This window comes from Schistocerca gregaria, chromosome 5 (genome assembly GCF_023897955.1).
Source record: "Schistocerca gregaria isolate iqSchGreg1 chromosome 5, iqSchGreg1.2, whole genome shotgun sequence".
In the NCBI taxonomy this organism is placed as follows: Eukaryota; Metazoa; Arthropoda; class Insecta; order Orthoptera; family Acrididae; genus Schistocerca; species Schistocerca gregaria.
Window position 1 is genome coordinate 537,492,278 of NC_064924.1, and position 17,856 is coordinate 537,510,133.

Below are 17,856 nucleotides of genomic sequence, written 5' to 3' on the forward strand. Positions count from 1 at the left end.
TCACAAATCTTTGCAGTTCTTCTTTCATCCGACGGAACCGTATCCTGTTCTAACTGCCCAAAAATTCCAGAGATGGGCTTTGTTGTTGACTCAATACCAGTACGAGACTGTGTATCTTGTGACAGCTCAACATGGTACGCGGAAGCACTTTCACGCCTTCCAATTTAGCCCTGACACAGACTTTGAGGATTCTGCCGCGTCTTGTTACCACATCGATGGTCAAGATTCTAAATTGTCTGAGTCTTTTCCGTTGAACTATAAGAAAACTGCACAGGCCACAGAAGCTGATACTGATTCCAAAATTTTGCCTAATTACATTCGCACGTATTGGTCTCACTCCTTGAATAGCATAAAGAATCCTGTAGTGCGCCGATACTTTGCACGTCTGCATATCCTGGATGTACAAAAGGTGTTTTTCTTGTTCTAAATGACAATGGACAGTTACGTGCATTGATTGCTAAAGTTTTGAACATTGAAGTATTGCAGTTACTTCACAAAGGACACTGGGGGATTGTTCGCACGAAACAGCGCGTCGACACTGCACTTGGCTGGGCATGGACGCCCAAATATAACAAAAGACATCACAGTGTCATGCAGGTGCGGAAAATCAGTCCGCTCTGCCAGAACCTCTTTTCTGCTTGGCCTAAGTCGCAATCGCCATGGAATCAAGTGCACATAGAATTTGCGGGACGTTTTTGGAACACTCGCTGGTTAATTGTGGTTAACTCATATAGCATGTTTGCTTTTGCTGTGCCAATGATCCTGACAACGTAACGCAACACAATTCAGGTGTTGTCATCGACTTTTTTCCTAGAAGGTTTACCTGAAGTAATAGAGTTCGATAACGTACCTCAGTTCAAATGAGTTTCAAACACTTTGTAAACGCAATGGCGTACTGCCTCTAAGTAGGGCACAGTTCCATCTCCAGCGAAAAGTCGAAACGGGACGCTTTCTCAGGGCATGCAGGCAGCAGATGGCCAAACTTCACTCTGTACACAACAGGGATCAAGCATTGCAACTGTGTCTCACCTCATCCAGTTCGCACCTACGAGATGGGCCATCGCTGGAGGAAATGCTTCACAGCCACCGCCATAGCACGCTGCTCCAACTTCCTCAGCATACGGCGCCACAGAAAGATACAAGTATCGCTTTGCGGCGCATGATATTGGCTTTTACAGGGTTTTCAGGGGCAGCAGACTGTGGGCGCTAGGTGAGATCGTCCGTTGACTAGGAACTTACATCTTTTTTTTTTTTGTTTCAGTCCGGATGGGTTGCAGTGAGGCCATCAAAATCAACTTAACCTCTTCACGTGAACGGTGATCATTCAGTCTCTCGTCCTCCAGATTCACGGGTCCAGAAGACAGTGCGGAAGCAGCAGCTGTCTGAGGGTGTCATCATGACGACCCTATGGAGATGGAGCCTTCGCCTCCTTCGCCTCACTCTAGTCCGACCATGGAGCTGCACCCGCCTCCAACACAGCTACCGCTGGCTTCATCTGGTTGATCGCAGCAGGAGGTGAACGCGTACCCCTTCTAGTCGTTTTCCGGGGGACGATTCCGCCAGAGCACAGACAGGATGGTCCTCCCCTGGAGCCACAGCTTCTGGCCTATCAGAGCGTCCACCCTCCTGCATCCCCCGCCGTTGTCACACCCCATACACGACAACGCTCGATCGCTTTTGGAGGGGGGAGGAGGTATTGGAAAGTTTTGTCTTAATAACAAACTTCGGAACGAACAGGCGGAACGCAAGAGCAGAGAAGGCTGTGAGGAACGGCGGCGAATGGCGCGCGGAATTGGACCGTGCCACGCCAGGCGCCTCCCCTGTAACAATTCAAATGAACGACGCTCCTGCTATCCTCGCCGCTCAGATTGGCCCAAGTCTGCAACGTGATTAGTGTTACGCTGTCAGATCCGTATAATGTGTTTCCTATGGCTCGCTGTTTATCAAGAACTGTACTGCTTTCACGTCGCCTCTAGCCAGGGACATTAGCTGTAAAGAAAGTTAAGTATTGTAGGTTTGCTTTCTGGAAATAAAACTACTAATGTTATTTGTTTGAAGCTGTTGTATAGCATTTGGAGAACGCTGCATCTTGTAGGCACGCCATCAGCGACGAGTGGGCAAGGCCTCACATAAGGAGCACAGCATTGTATGGTAATAAAGCATGGGCATTGCGAAAGTCGGGACGGAAGACAATCGAAGCATTTGAGATGTGGTGCTACAGAAGAATGTTGAAAATTAGGTGAACTGATATGGTAAGGTATGAGAAGGCTCTGCGCTGAATCGGCGATGGAAGGGGTGTACGGGAAACACTGAGAAGAAAAAGGGACAGGCAGATAGCCTATGAGTTAAGACATCAGGGAACAACTTCCATAGTGCGAGAAGGACCTGTAGAAGGTACGAAACGTAGAGAAAGACTAAGATTCGAATACATTTAGCAAATAACTGAGTGCAAGTCTGAGATAGAAAGGCAGGGACAGACGAGGAATTCCTGTTGGGTTGCAACAAACGAGTGATAGGACTGATGAGAAGGAAAAGAAAAAAGATTGAACAATAGCAGCCATTGTACTAATGTTAGAAGAAGAAAATTTAGAAAAATTATGTGCACTATTGATTACGTCTTTTTCATATGAACACTGACGTTTGATGTCAGATTTATTATCTGACGGTTTTTTATTATGTTCTAAGTATTCCGTTATGTGGTTATGGTCACGCACTAGTAGGGCGCTTTATATTTAATTATTATTCTCTTATGAGCATTTTAGGTTTATTAGTAGACTTTTATTAAGTGTAGGTTTTAAGAACTAACTTCATTGCTCAACTAATGGTACGCAGTAATATCCTTTTCAAGATAGCTGTCAGATCGTGCCGCAGAACCCACATGCTGCTATTAACACTCTTGTGTATTTACCTTCTACTTGATACCACTCCATGCGTTAGTTGTCCTAGTGCTGCATGGCAAGAAGCACTACTAATATATGTAGATTATTTGGAACATTTTACATGTAACTACCGATTGTGACTACTTGCAAATTTACTGGTTCTAATATATCTCAATAATTTGTTTATTAAACTGAGAACTATGACCTCTGTATGTGAAAGTGTTATTTTATAGGAAGTTTGTAAAACTACTGTAATCTGTTTATAGGTCGTTGTTTGATAATTGATGCAGATAAAGAAAATTTGTTAATGCAACTTAGACAGTATAACAAATTTCAGACAGCTCATTCTGTATACAGGTTCTGATCTTGCATTTCCTAAGTATCCATTTCCTACAGGATGTAAAAAAATCGTCCCTCTTGAGCTCTGTGTTGTATGTCGGAATTTCGATCAATAAACGTTAGTGAGTGCTTTAAAGATGACATGCGTCGGCGAAATGCTGTTTATTCTTTTCCTCGGAATATGTGTGCTCCCTCAGTGTAGTTCGAAGCTCATCCCGGTTGGAAACATTTATTGTCTACTTTAGTCACAGCATTATCATTGACGCACCCGAATCCTGATGTATATTCCTATCTTCGCTGCTCAGATTGGCCCGAGTCTGCAACGTATTGTTATGGTGGAGCCTTAATTTTAACATTTTATTTGCTCGAATATCTGTTAACATTTGCTATATGGAAACATGCCTCGACTTTGTCAGACTTATTTTTATTGCAAGTCATATCCAAAGATTTTTTTTCTGTTAAGCTTGACTGTGAAGTCATACCCATTCTTGCCTGTTACTACATTTCCACTGTCCCCAGTCTCTGTTCATCTCCTTCATCCTCTCCCCTCCCCCCCCCCCCCCCCCCCACCACAACTCTGACCGTCTTCTTCTCCCGCCTCTCCTGTCCATCTGCTCCGCCTCCATTTCTGTCCATTTGCACCTCCACCTCAGACCATCTGCACTTTTATCCTCTGTCCATCTTCTCCTCCTTCCTTCTTCTTCCCACCTTTACGTACAGTTTCTCTTTCCCCCAGTTCTCTGTCCATCTCGTTCTCCACTATGTGTCCATCTTCTCCGCCCTCTCTCTCTGTCTCTCCTCTTCTTTTTCAGTCCGTCTACTCTCTCCCCACGCTATCACCACCGCGCCTATAGGAGGTTGTTATTTCATACCCCCACAGCATTGATTTCCGAATAGAATGTAATGTAACTAAAATATTTTGTTGGAAACGATCCAAGCGTTTAATAACAGCTTCCTACTTGCAGCTTTGCCCATTTACGTGCACTTCGCGTATATTTCTCATACATATTTACATCTATTTACCATATTTTACGTATACTGTATACAAATTTTACATGTATCTCTAGGGAATTCCGCCCTGCAATTTGTTTCACGTTTCCCATGTTTATGTCGTCATATCTTCTGACGTTTTTTAGGTTAGAAGGCTTCGGGAAAGTACGGGGTGGGCTGCAATCTGAAAGGGTGCATGGCAAATACAGGACGTTCTTGGATCAAGGAACAGTCGTAATTGTAGTTGTGTATTGTTGTAGTTGTGCTGGGGATGTCCCTGAGCTTCAAGCGCTAATAGAAAGCACACTAGCCGAAATAGTTATAGGTACAGAAAGCTAGCTAAAGACTGAAATAAGTTCTGCAGAAATTTTTACGAGGTCTCAGACGATAGATTAGGCAGAATTGGTGATGGAGTGTTTGTGTCCGTCAGTAGTGGTTTATCTTGTGGTGAAGTCGAAGTAGATACTCCATGCGAACTGGTATGGAGCGAGGTTACACTTAACATCCGAACTAAGTTAATAATTGGCTCCTTCTACCGACCCCCAGACTCCGATGACTTAGTTGCTGTACAGTTCAGAGAAAGTATGAGTCTCGTAACAAATAAATACCCCACTCATGCGATTATAGTTGGTGGGGATTTCAACCTTCCCTCGATATGTTGGCAAAAATACTTGTTAAAAACTGGTGGTATGCAGAAAACATCTTCCGAGATTGTCCTAAATGCTTTCTCCGAAAATTATTTCGAGCAGTTAGTCCACGAACCTACGTGAATTGTAAATGGTTGCGAAAACACACTTGACCTCTAAGCCACAAACAATCCAGAGCTAATAGAGAGCATCATAACTGATACAGTGATTAGTGATCACAAGGTCGTTGTAGCTAGGCTCAATACCGTTTCTTCCAAATCCAATAGAAACAAATAATTTTATTTAAAAAAAAAGCCGATAAAGTGTCACTAGAAGCCTTTCTAAGAGACAATCTCCATTCCTTCCGAACTGACTATGCGAATGTAGGTGAGATGTGGCTCAAATTCAAAGATATAGTAGCAACAGCAATTGAGAGATTCATACCTCATAGTTTGGTAAGAGATGGAACTAATCCGCCATGGTACACGAAACAGGTGCGAACGCTGTTGCACAGGCAACGGAAAAAGCATGCGAAGTTCAGAATGACGCTAAATCCCGAAGATTGGCTAAAATTTACAGACGCGCGAAATTTTTTCACCTACTTAAATGCGAGATCCCTTTAATAGGTTCCACAACGAAACATTGTCTCGAAACTAGGTAGAAAATCCGAAGAAATTCTAGTCGTATGTAAAGTACTCAAGCGGCAAGTCGCAGTCAATACATTCGCTGCGCATTGCCGATGGTACTGTTACCGACGACTGTGCCGCTAAAGCGGAGTTATTGAACGCAGTTTTCCGAAATTCCTTCACCAGGCAAGATGAATGGAATATACCAGAATTAGAAACACGAAGAGCTGCTAGCATGAGTTTCTTAGAAGTAGATATCTTAGGGGTCGCGAAGCAACTCAATTCGCTTGATATGGGCAAGTCTTCAGGTCCAGATTGTATACCGATTAGATTCCTTTCAGACTACGCTGATACAACAGCTCCCTACTTAGCAATCATATACAACCGCTCGCTCACCGATAGATCTGTACCTACAGATTGGAAAATTACGCAGGTCGCACCAGTATTTAAGAAGGGTAGTAGGAGTAATCCATCGAACTATAGACCTATTTCATTGACGTCGGTTTGCAGTAAGGTTTTGGAGCATATACTGTATTCAAACATCATGAAACACCTCGAAGGGAACGATTTATTGATACGCAATCACTATGGTTTCAGAAAAAATCGTTCTTGCGCAACACAACTAGCTCTTTACTAGCACGAAGTAATGACCGCTATCGACAGTGGATCTCAAGTTGATTCCGTATTTCTAGATTTCCGGAAAGCTTTTGACACCGTACTTCACAAGCGATTTCTAATCAAGGTGTGGGTCAATGGGGTATCGTCTCAGTTTTGCGATTGGATTCGTGATTTACTTGCAGGATGGTCGCAGTTCGTAGTAATAGATGGCAAATCATCGAGTAAAACTGAAGTGGTAACAGAAGTTCCCCAGGGAAGCGTCCTGGGACCTCTGCTGTTACTGATCTATGTAAATGACCTGGGTGACAATCTGAGCAGTTCACTTAGGATGTTCGCACATGATGCTGTAATTTACCGTCTAGTAAGGTCATCCGAAGACACGTATCAGTTTCAAAGCGATTTAGAAAAGATTGTTGTATGGTGTGGCAAGTGGCAGTTGACGCTAAATGACGAAAAGTGTGAGGTGATCCACATGAGTTCCAAATGAAATCCGTTAGAATTCGATTACTCGATAAATAGTACAATTCTCAAGGCTGTCAATTCAACTAAGTACCTGGGCGTAAATATTCCGAACAACTTCAGTTGGAAGGACCACATAGATAATATTGTGGGGAAGGTGAGCCAAAGATTGCGTTTTATTGGCAGGACACTTAGAAGATGCAACAAGCCCACTAAAGTGACAGCTTACACTATACTCGTTCGTCCTCTGTTAGAATATTGCTGCGCGGTGTGGGATCCTTACCATGTGGGATTGACGGAGGACATCGAAAGGGTGTAAAAAAGGGCAGCTCGTTTTGTATTATTACGTAATAGGGGAGAGAGTGTGCCAGAGATGATACGCAAGTTGGGATGCAAGTCATTAAAGCAAAGATGTATTTCGTCTCGGCGAGATCTATTTACGAAATTTCAGTCACCAACTTTCTATTCCGAATGCGAAAATATTTTGTTGAGCCCATCCTACATAGGTAGGAATGATTATCAAAATCAGAGCTTGAATAGAAATGTTTAGGAGTTCGTTTTTCCCGCGCGTTTTTCGGGAGTGGACTGGTAGAGGGATAGTATGATTGTGGTTCCATGAACCCTCTGCCAAGCACTTAAATGTGAATTTCACAGTAATCATGTAGATGTAGATGTAGAAGTAAGTGTCACACAAGGCTACAGATTTGTAAGTACATTTTGCCGTATATGTGAATACCGTCTGCGAACTGTGTTGCGAATAGAGTTAGTAGTAAAGACGTGTAACATTGAAACGACACGCATGTCACTGACGTTCTTCAATTATCTCAGTGTTTATAACGCTCTGTCTCCAACACCTTAGTAAGTACGTTCAGTGGTATATCTGAATACTTTCTGTTGAATGTGTTGTAAATCGAGTTAGTAGTATTGGAGCATCATAATAAAAGGTTATGCCTGGTGGGGAACGTACAGCAGAAATGTAGTTGGCAATAGAAGTTTCTTCCTGTCATCAATTTGCGTCGGGTGTCAGCGAGTAAAATGTTTCCTAAAGGTTTAAAATTATGTGCTAACTTGGTTGCAAGTAAGTAAATTCTATCATTCTCAAGTACTGGATGAATACAATCTGGCTATTTGTTTGTTGCAAACTACGCTTGTTTCTCACTCCCACACCTTTGAGAGGTAGGTGGACCTATCTCCACAAGATCTAATTCCACAGAGTAAGTGATACGTGTATCAAGTTATGTTGTTACCGACCCATTTGTTTAAGAGCAGATGTGGAGAACAGATATAGATTTACATACAGCCACTTCTGTCATACTTACGGAAATATTTCACTATGTGTGTTGTTCAGTATCCATTTGCCAAGCCTAGATGCCTTAAAACGTTCAGATCATTTTCTATTTCCAGCTGGGTTAGCAGTTAATGCAGTCACAACAGACGGTAAAGAAAGCTGTTTTAACAGTACAGGAGGAAGCAGATCTTCTATAAAGAAAGTGCTGTTACTCATTGGTCACCTTGTGAAAGGTAAAACAATAATTAACAAATAATTGGAAAGACTTTTGACTGAAGAGAAAAAGTGTCTGTGACCAGTATGCGAAAACTAGTATCGTTATATATACTGTACGTGTGTCTTTTAACAATGTCATACACACTTGGGAGAGGGATGCTATTGTGGAGCACATCAGGAATCCTGTAGTGGCCATCGCGAGACTATATCTACAGAAAAGTACATTTTTTGCCCTTGAAATTCTGAGATCAGTGCCAAATTTACAATGAATTCACTTTTGTGGACCTCACTAAATGACGCATAAGTATTCTGCATTCACTTAACTGTGATGTCTTTGCTGTTTACTTTAAATTTGGATTTAACGTTATCCTAGTGTGTCTAATACGTTGTTTCTAGCATCTAAATTTCTAATTTGCATAACCATAAAACCATAGTGTCTTATATATCATGTGCTTACTTTCAACCACATGCTTCAGCCCCTTACAAAGGTATTATTTTCAAAACTCAACATTCTTAAATAATACTGAGGACTACTCTGAAGTACTATACTAGCGTATATACCTATCCACAACTGTGAGTTAAATGGTAATTATTTTCATTATCATAGTCAATGCAAGCATTCTTACCACTAACACGTATTGACAGCTACCTTCATTCGTAACTGTCTTAGAACCACAAGACCATAAGGAATTCCCTATCTACTACCTATTTAACACATTTTATTAGGTTGGTACATTAGTTCGTAGTGTTTTTTTTCGCATATTGGTATTCCGGTTTCTATGGGTTTATTTACCAATTGATTAGTAGTAGTTCACTGTTGTTATTTCAGTTAATAAACCGTCATTTTGTCACTCTGAGAGAGCATGTGGAACCATGGATTCTCGAAAGTAGAGTTTTAAGTTGAGAAATAGGAACATTTCCGACATATTCTTCTATCTGGCTTCAGTTGGGATGTGAGAGCAGAGGAGCCTGCCACAAATATTTGCGCCATTGATAATGATAAGGCATTGGACAGAAAACGTCAAAGAAATGGTTTTCTCGTTCTAAGGAGTGTCTTTTTGACATTAAGCGTGTCTCCAGGAGCCACAGGAAAAATATATTCGTGGTTTGACAATGATCGGTGAAACGCATTAAACCACAATGATCCACGCCCGTGGGCTCGAAAACAGTAAAATATGATGCAACGCGATTATTCCATCATCGTGGGACATTTTCATACGATCGGGTGTGTCGGTACAGCATGTTCTGAGTCAAAATCACAAAAAACAGCGGGTAGATATGTGTGCATTACTGTTTCCTCGTCATCAACTGCCTTGTAAACAACACCCACAGTTCCTATATTGTATTGTTACTGGTGACGACAAATAGTGTCTTCATGGTAACACAAGAAAAAGAAACTAATATTTGAACAAAATAAGCAGCAAGTCTCCATACAAAGACCAGTGTGCATCCAGAAAAGATAGTGCTATGCATCTAACAGAACAGCTACGGTGTGTGGTCTACTATGTATTGTTTCCCCGTGGTATAACCATTGCTGCAGACATTTACTGTCAAAACCGGAGACGTCTTGCAGACGCAATCCCCCTCACACTACTATACTATATATAGGAGTTTGGTTCGGAAGACATTTTAGAGCCACGTTATTCAGCCGATCTGGCGTCCGCAGAATTTCACCTTTATCGCTCCCTAACCAACATCGTTCGAGGACTTCCTTTCCAGACGAAAATGAACTCCTAACACGTCTCTAAGAGTATCTCGCCTCACTACCAAGTGATATCTACAGTCAAGGAATCAAGAAGTTATCTGAGCGTTGGCAGATTGTTGTAAATAGTGAAGAAGAGGATTTTGTTCCTTACTGAAGTCTCTGTTAATGTGTCCGTTGTGTTTGACTTATGCGGAACGGCTATGAATTTATGTAGCAACATAATACATGTATCAAGAAAAGTTTCGTATCACCTCAGTTCCGAAACCTGTACAGAAAATTGGAACTAAGATCAACATAAACACCATTTCCGCTCTTTCTATTGCTCATGAAAACAACACATTGCATGTTGTATCACCAAACAACGAGACCTTAAGAGGCAATGGTCCAGACTGCTGTATACACTGGTACCTCTAATACCCGTAGCACATTATCTTGTATTGATGCATGCCTGTGTTTGTGGTGGCATGTTATCTTAAAATTCATCAAGGCACTGTTGGTCCAGATTCTCCCACTTCTCAAGGGCAATTTGGCGTAGTTCCCTCAGAGTGGCTGGTTGGTCACGTCGTCCATAAATAGCACTTTTCAATCTATCCCAGCCATGTTCGATAGGCTTCATGTCAGGAGAACATGCTGGCCACTGTAGTCGAGAGATGTCACTATCCTGAAGGAAGTCATTCACAAGATGTGCACCATGGGAGCGCGAATGGTCGTCCATGAAGACGAATGCTTCGCCAATATGTTGCCGATATGGTTGCACTATCGGTCGGAGGATGGCTTTTATGCAACGTACAGCCGTTACGGCGTCTTCCCTGACCCACAGCTGATTACGTCGCCACACATAATGACACCCCAAAAGAGCAGGGAATCTCCACGTAGCTTCACTCGCTAGACAGTGTTTCTAAGGCGTTCAGCCTGTCCGGGTTGCTTCCAACCACATCTCCAAGGAATGTCTGGTTGAAGGCATATGCGACACTCATCGTTAGAAGAATGTGACGACAAAGCTGAGCGCTACATCAGCATGTGGCTGCACGCATCTGTAACACACCGCATGGTGTCGTATTTGCATAGATGGATCTCAGCATGGACATCGAGAGTGAAGTTGCGCATCATGCAGCCTATTGCGCACAGTTTGGGTCGTAAGACGATGTCCTTTAGCTGCAGGACAACTGTATTCAATACGGTGGCATTTGTTTCAGGGGTTCCTCCGAGCCGTAATCCGTAGCAAGCAGTTATCTACTTCAGTAGTATCCCTTGGGAAGCCAGCGCGAGGCATGTCATCGACAATTCCTGACTCTCTCTATCTCCTCCATGCCCGATTAACATCGCTTTCGTTCACTCCAAGAGGACTGGACACTTCACTTGTTGAAAGCCGTTCCTGGCACAAAGTAACATTGCGGACGTGATCGAACCGCGGTACTGACCGCCTAGGAATGGTTGAACCACAGACCACACGAGCTGTGTACCCCCTTCCTTGTGGAATGACTGGAACTGATCGGCTGTCGGACCCCTTCCGTATAATAGGCGCTGCTCATGCATCGTTCCTTACATTTTAGGACTGGTTTAGTGACATCTCAGTACTGGCAGAAGAACTGTGTCTGTGATACAAAATCCACAGTCAATGACTGTCTTCAGGAGTCCTAGGAATTGGTGTGATGAAAAACTATTTTTGATATATGTATAACACACAAAATATGTATAATTATGTTCAATTCGTAGATTTCAATAAATTTCGCAGATCATTATATCTAAGTAAACTTGAAAAAAACTTCGTGTTGGCTTGAGCAGGTGATGAGACTGTGTAACACGGCAGACACTCAGCCACCATCTTAATTTGATCTTTCTCCAACGCAAGATCTCTCTATTCCATTAGTGAACGTGATTGTGGGCCTTCTACATAAACGTGGATTTTCGAAGCAGGTTTCTAAATTTATGTCACATTGCAGCTGATTTTAAGAAGTAAGAAGTAGGTAACTGGAATATTTATTGGACGGCAATGACACACATAGAAATGTCTCCGAGCACCACAACCAGTGAACTCAGGTATTAGAAACAGTGAACTGTTTCCTGCAACATTCGTAAACTTACCTATTTTCATCAACATTTTTTCGAAAATTTTAATAATTACATCGTAATGTAATAAACTAAATGGACGTAACACTCGATAGTTCTCATTTCTCATACGGGCACAGAAAAATAGACGTTGTGTCACTGTATGCGTCGAGAATGTAACAAAAAATATACAGTAATTCCTTTGAAGACACATAAAACGTGGCTCTGCTCTTCCAGTGTCTTCCCTAATGAAATGTCTTAAGTTTTTGTTTACTGGAATGCCATGCACAAGGTCCTCTTCAGACAACTGACAGCGCCTGGTTCATCTTTGCTCCTTGCTCTGAAAGTAAAGGCAGACAATACTTAGTGCAACATACTTGAATTATGGAATTGTGGTTAGGATTAGTGGTAAGTGGAATTTCTTTATTGTCTAGCAAAAAATTGTCCCACAATTAAAGGCTAAGTATAAAAAAAAATTCATGCACACGTACATAGTTCGTCTCAAGTAAGTTGTTTCACATGTTAGAGATGTGATGTCGGAAACAAGTACTTGTGGAAATTAAGTCCAAGTATGACACCTGTGATTGAAACGCGCTTCACTGGACAGATTACATTCATGGCAACACTGAAATGTAAACAATTACAACATTACAGAGTATCAATATGGGTATTCTGTGATCTTCCTACACATTGAAAGAAGTCACCATAAATCGTGGCACTGATTCAAAGGGAGCTTACAGATATTGTAACGATATCTCTTTCCTTGAGTTTCGTCCAAGAATGTACAAGGCGACATTTCCTGAGGGAACGTTAAGAATAGGTTTCAACCAACCAGTTTCTCAAACTGTTTTAACATGTGAGCCATATAATGAGTAATACATCTCTTAATTAGTGGTATTTGTCGTTCTAAGGAGAGCGGTCGTTGTCTTGGTGAACTATGGTATGTGGAATGGGAAAGTACCTCTGGATTTCAAAGCTCCTTCTAGGGAGCGGTTGCTGTGAAGAATTCTCTCAAAATGAAAAAGTCGATACACGGTGCATCTACTGGTACTCCAAAGCATTACACTTAGAAGTAGTCCGCAGTGAGATTTATGAATGTACCCTGCCACACTGCGGTTAACGCAACGTATGTCACCGTCACTGTAGGCCAAGTTAAGGGAAAGTGGTCCAAAGAAACGTTCTGCTACTCAGTACTCCGCCAACGGCCATCACGTGGATGGTGGACGCTAAAGCGTTTGTGGAAGAGACAGTTCGTAACATACGTTGCTAAACCGTCGCTATGAAGACATCCAGAACCATGTCAGTGCACCATATACTAATTCTTTGGCGAGGATATACAGACTTGGTCCGCATCTGCAATTTGGACAAAGGAGTCATTTGCTCCTGCGTTCACGTTCTCACTTCGTGTGACGGCTGCTCATAATTTTGATTGTGCCTAGCACAGGACAGGGCTGCCGAAACGTGGCGTACAGTCGCACCTACCATAGCAATTTTTTACTGAGGTAGATTTTCATAACTTTCGTGTGTGAATTGATTCCAGCCAGTCTTTCTGGACACTTTTGAAATTTCCACATTGATGCATCTTCCATTAGAAATTAAAGATTTCGCTACTGTTCGGTATCAGCTAGGTTCACCCGCACAGTAAAATGTGGATGTTAATAGTTTTAGTACATTAGAGCTAGTTTTAGTACATTAGAGCTGTAGACGCTTAACCTGAACTCCTCTAAACAGAACAGTTAGGTCTTTATATTCTACACTCCTGGAAATTGAAATAAGAACACCGTGAATTCATTGTCCCAGGAAGGGGAAACTTTATTGACACATTCCTGGGGTCAGATACATCACATGATCACACTGACAGAGCCACAGTCACATAGACACAAGCAACAGAGCATGCACAATGTCGGCACTAGTACAGTGTATATCCACCTTTCGCAGCAATGCAGGCTGCTATTCTCCCATGGAGACGATCGTAGAGATGCTGGATGTAGTCCTATGGAACGGCTTGCCATGCCATTTCCACCTGGCGCCTCAATTGGGCCAGCGTTCGTGCTGGACGTGCAGACCGCGTGAGACGACGCTTCATCCAGTCCCAAACATGCTCAATGGGGGACAGATCCGGAGATCTTGCTGGCCAGGGTAGTTAACTTACACCTTCTAGAGCACGTTGGGTGGCACGGGATACATGCGGACGTGCATTGTCCTGTTGGAATAGCAAGTTCCCATGCCGGTCTAGGAATGGTAGAACGATAGGTTCGATGACGGTTTGGATGTACCGTGCACTATTCAGTGTCCCCTCGACGATCACCAGAGGTGTACGGCCAGTGTAGGAGATCGCTCCCCACACCATGATGCCGGGTGTTGGCCCTGTCTGCCTCGGTCGTATGCAGTCCTGATAGTGGCGCACACCTGCACGGCGCCAAACACGCATACGACCATCATTGGCACCAACGCAGAAGCGACTCTCATCGCTGAAGACGACACGTCTCCATTCGTCCCTCCATTCACGCCTGTCGCGACACCACTGGAGGCGGGCTGCACGATGTTGGGGCGTGAGTGGAAGACGGCCTAACGGTGTGCGGGATCGTAGCCCAGCTTCATGGAGACGGTTGCGAATGGTCCTCGCCGATACCCCAGGAGCAACAGTGTCCCTAATTTGCTGGGAAGTGGCGGTGCGGTCCCCTACGGCACTGCGTAGGATCCTACGGTCTTGGCGTGCATCCGAGAGTCGCTGCGGTCCGGTCCCAGGTCGACGGGCACGTGCACCTTCCGCCGACCACTGGCGACAACATCGATGTACTGTGGAGACCTCACGCCCAACGTGTTGAGCCATTCGGCGGAACGTCCACCCGGCCTCCCGCATACCCACTATACGCCGTCGCTCAAAGTCCGTCAACTGCACATACGGTTCACGTCCACGCTGTCGCGGCATGCTACCAGTGTTAAAGACTGCGATGGAGCTCCGTATGCCACGGCAAACTGGCTGACACTGACGGCGGCGGTGCACAAATGCTGCGCAGCTAGCACCATTCCACGGCCAACACCGCGGTTCCTGGTGTGTCCGCTGTGCCGTGCGTGTGATCATTGCTTGTACAGCCCTCTCGCAGTGTCCGGAGCAAGTATGGTGGGTCTGACACACCGGTGTCAATGTGTTCTTTTTTCCATTTCCAGGAGTGTATATTTCCCATCTGCGAGGACGAGCAGTCTCCTTCGCGGTCCATAAACGCTGTTTGGTTGGGTATTTAGGAACACAAAGGGGTTACAGAGGGATTTTTCTAAACTAGAGACACCCATCCACAATCAACGCACAACACAGAAGCAGCTGCATTGTGATGGGTAATCCCCTTCAGAGCTATCCAGTGTAACTTTTTCTGTACTTTGTCATCAGACTGGTGACTCGTCTAACGCGTCCCCCCACAGTTTCTTCACCTGATAAAATCTTTCCCTATCAGAGTAGCACACTCAAGGTCTTCAATTTTTTGTTGTATATTCTAATCTCTTTCTTCGGCGTCTATGGGGTCTACCGTTTCATCTCAGTATTATTGTTAATCGTGTTTCTTTTATTCCTCATTACTTCCAGCTTTCTCCTACTGCCAAATGTCAGCACTGATACCATTTCACTGTGCATTATCAGATCAATTTTCTCGACGGATAGACTTCCACTCAAGTCTAAAGATAAATTCAGTACGTTAGATAGTTTTCATACACTGCAACATATTATCTAATACGCAACAAATGCAAAATCATTGCGAGCTGTATTTTTCCTTGCAAACTTTTCTAATATCGTGCAGTGTTTCACTTCCTCGTAAATATCGCAATAACTATGGCCATTAACGAAACAACAGTCACCTCATCATGAACCTGACATATTAAGCTATAAATAAAGCAAAAATATTTTTTCTTTACCTAATGGTTTCTGTAAACTTCTTTGAGAAAGATTGCAGGTATGGGCCTCGATTTTGTTATCGCCGACTGGCCGAAAGGTTTCAGGCACTGTCGGCCTTTCTTTCTGAGTTAACTTATGAGCTTGACCAACGCTTCGGACGAAAACTGGCCAGCGCGCGTCAGCCACCGTATCTTGCGCGAGCTATACAAACAGATACGAGTATCGACCGTCAACAACACACTACGCAAATTCTAGGGCGCCCATTCTGTAAGATTTCTTTTCCATCTCTAACGGAGTCCATAGTGTTGTGGTGCACGACGTGGTCTCGCCGTCATCGTCGGGAAGAGAGATCCGCATCATGCAATTGTCGAGTAACAACACAAATGCGATACGTGACTTCCTGTAGCCTCTTTGAACAGAAAATTCAGTTCCGGAGCACACAACGCACGGTTACTTTCACTTACAAGTTAAAGATATCGATTATCATGTGCACCTGTCGAACTTAGACGGCCTGTGCGGTGTATGACTTCGACACAACCAGCTGACAGGAAAGGATTCCCTACCACATCACACTGACTGAGTGCGGGGTCGAGCAAATCCCTGGTTGACAAGCCAACTGCGTGTAACACGATGATGCAGACCCCATAATTGGTCACAATTGTCCTTCGCGGCGTCGTAGATGTTTGCTCTGGTGTCCCACAAAGGTCTCTGACGGCGTCCCTACTGATGGTTTAGTTTCAGGTGAATTGCTGCAGGCAGTTCGAGTCCGACCTCCAACCCGTAGCTGACGTGCATGGTAACTGTGTGTATGATTACAAACGACGTCACTCAAAAGAGGTGGCTTTACTATCTGTACAGGAACACTAACAACAGCAAAAAATAATGAACTGTGTGTCAAATCGTATGGGACTTAACTGCTATGGTCATCAGTCCCTAAACTTACACATTACTTAACCTAAATTATCCTAAGGGCAAACACACCTATGCCCGAGGGAGGACTCGAACCTACGGCGGGACCAGCCGCACAGTCAATGACTGCAGCGCCTTTGCACGCTCGGCTAATCCCGCGCGGCACTCACAACAACAATAACACACTTTGTAACATACACTACAGACCATTAAAATTGATACACCAAGAAGAAAAGCAGATTATAAACGTGTATTCATTGGACAAGTATGTTTTACTAGAACTGAAATGTGATTACATTTGTACGCAATTTGGGTGCATAGATCGAAACAAATCAGTACTCAGAACAAGCACCTCTGGCCGTAATAACGGCCTTGATACGCCTGTGCATTGATTGAAACAGAGCTTGGATGGCATGTACAGGTACAACTGCTCATGCAGCTTCAACACGACAGCACAGTTCATCAGGAGTAGTGACTGGCGTATTGTGACGAGCCAGTTGCTCGGCCACCATTGACCAGAAGTTTTCAGTTTGTGAGAGATCTGGAGAATATGCTGGCCAGGGTAGCAGTCGAATAGTTTCTGTATCCAGAAATGCCCGTACATGCCGTCGTGCATTATCCTTCTGAAATGTAGGTATTCGCAGGGATCTAAGGAAGGGTAGAGCCACGGGTCATCTGAAATGTAACGTCCACTGTTCAAAGTGCCGTCAATGCGAACAAGAGTGGACCGAGACGTGTAACCAATGACATCCTATACCATCACGCCGGGTGATACGCCAGTATGGCGATGACGAATACACGCTCCCAATGTGCGTTCACCGCGATGTCAACAAAAACGGATGAGACCATCTAGCTGCTGTAAACAGAACCAGGATTCATCCGAAAAAAATGACGCTTGCCATTCGTGCACCCAGGTTCGGCGTAGAGTACACCATCGCAGGCGATCCTGCCTGTGATGCAGGGATAAGGGTAACCGCAGCCACGGTCTCCGAGCTGATAGTGCATGTTGCTGCAAACGTCGTCGAACTGAGCGTGCAGATGGTTGTTGTCTTGCAAACGCCCCAATCTGTTGACTCAGGGATTGAGACGTGGCTTCACGATCCGTTACAGCCATGCGGATAAGATGCCTGTCATCTCAACTGATAGTGATACGAGGCCGTTCGTTCCGTATTACCCTCCTGAACTCAACGGTTCCATATTCTGCAAACAATCATTGGATCTCGACCAACGCGAACAGCAATGTCGCGATACGATAAACCGCAATCG

At 43.9% G+C, this 17,856-nt stretch overlaps 1 protein-coding gene across 1 annotated transcript in view; it reads right to left on the reverse strand.

The window, feature by feature from the left end:
• Positions 1-11,740: 11,740 nt before the first annotated feature.
• Positions 11,741-17,856, reverse strand: part of LOC126272414 (obscurin-like) — a 269,386-nt gene continuing 263,270 nt past the window's right edge. The window contains exon 9 of the mRNA XM_049975253.1: positions 11,741-12,135. The gene's annotated coding sequence lies outside the window, so the exon portion shown is untranslated. The remainder of the gene's footprint in view (positions 12,136-17,856) is intronic.